The 1,709-nt window shown below is 45.0% G+C and overlaps 1 protein-coding gene across 1 annotated transcript in view; it reads right to left on the minus strand.

Annotated features, from left to right (window-relative positions):
- The window catches only part of LOC108796989 (CDC42 small effector protein 2-C), a 16,499-nt gene that overhangs the window by 13,052 nt on the left and 1,738 nt on the right, over positions 1-1,709 (minus strand). The gene's annotated exons all lie outside the window — the stretch shown is intronic.

Below are 1,709 nucleotides of genomic sequence, written 5' to 3' on the forward strand. Positions count from 1 at the left end.
AAGGTCCCTGCTCCAGCAGCCTCCCTCCAACTGTGCAACCGATCCCAGAAACATGTTCTGTAAGACACAGCCGGCTGGTGGTCACACACGGACGTCGAGTTCAATGCATGGCCGATAGTCCTGCATTGTACGCGAGGATGGCAAAGATCCGGTTACAAAGGGTAGAGTGCTACATTGGGGAATACGGCAAGTATCATACCTTATTAACCCTTGCAGTGCAAGGACTTGAAGCTGACCACACACACACCTTAAAATCTTACCATGCAATCTCTGTACAATTTTCCTTTGTACCCAGTCAGGTGGCTCCTCTGTTACAGTAAGGAAATATGGAGGTGTCATCTCTCCACCCACAGTCTTCTGACTGGGTAGTGAAAAAGGAGCAGAAGACTGATCAGGTCATCCCTTTGCCCTCTCCTCCCATCTGCTTGATGCAGCGCACACAAAGGACTGTTTGCCTCCCCTCTTCCAGTCTGAATACTGCTGTACAGCGAATTGCAGGAGGCTGATACCAAGGAAAATGTGGTACTCATACTGGTTTAATTTAAAAGATGCATTTATTAATGAAAACACTGTGTGGCCAGATTATTATGACCACCCCATCAGTACTTCGTTGGGCCACGAGATGACTCCGTTGGGCCGCCTCGTGACTCCACGAGATGTTGAAAGGTGATGCGAGGAATCTGACACTGCACTGTTGCCCTTCTGTTGTCTTGTACCAGTCTTGCCACTCTCCGTTCTGCCCTAACATTGACTAGTCGCTGACGGCCACAATTCGCATGTTCAGACCCAGATTTACGGGTGACAGTCCAGTCTGTAAACACTAACAATGAGCCCCTCTTGAACATTTAACGAATTCTGCTGTTTTGCTGATACTCGCTCCATGGCACGAGCGCCAACAATCATCCCACATTCAAAGCCTGTTAAATCGCGTTGTTTACCCATATCTTCAGAAACAAATCACTTCTACTGTCGTGGTAAACAACCTGCTTCCCTATTTATAATGGTCTGGCCCTCTAGCAACTTCAGCGCAAAATTATAGCTAATTTCCCTACAAACGTCAGGTGGTCATAATAATCTGGCCACTTAGTCTATATAGCTGCATTCATTTTTGTCTTATATTTTCCATCAGCTCATTTAACCTCAAAGTATTCCACAGAACTAGCACCCTCTTCTCATCATTTATCATACAGCTTGTTGCTCACAGGAGAAATTGCTGTCTGTAGATGCATAAATATGCACAGTAAAAATGCACACTCCCTTGTGTACTCATTTACAACACTAGCAGTAAAATAGAAGGGAGTCTGCCGGTTCTACAACAGGGCCTGCGATAATGCAGAAGAATACAGGTTATGTGTTCTGTATGATCAAGTATGCCCGCTAGGATGTGCATAGTGTCCCGTCTATTCATGTACATTCCAGGTGTAGTCATAGAGGAACATGCATCCAACATCTCTTTTGTAGTACTGTGGCCCCAGGCTTTATGCATCTGCAGAGGCATTTCAAATGTACTTGTGTACAAGATGTTTAGAGCAAATCTAAAATTTACTAAAGACAACTGCAGGGCTATACAGACATATGACCTATATCTAAGGTCTACAGCAAAATGGTAAGAGGGGCAACATCAAAGACCAAAAATTCTACAACTTGTACCTCTCTCCCCTTTCCATTTGTGGACTCGAGTAAAACCAGCAGCAGAGCTGAATATGGGG

Source organism: Nanorana parkeri, unplaced genomic scaffold (assembly GCF_000935625.1).
Source record: "Nanorana parkeri isolate BGI_ZX_2015 unplaced genomic scaffold, ASM93562v1 scaffold1207, whole genome shotgun sequence".
NCBI classification, from domain to species: domain Eukaryota; kingdom Metazoa; phylum Chordata; class Amphibia; order Anura; family Dicroglossidae; genus Nanorana; species Nanorana parkeri.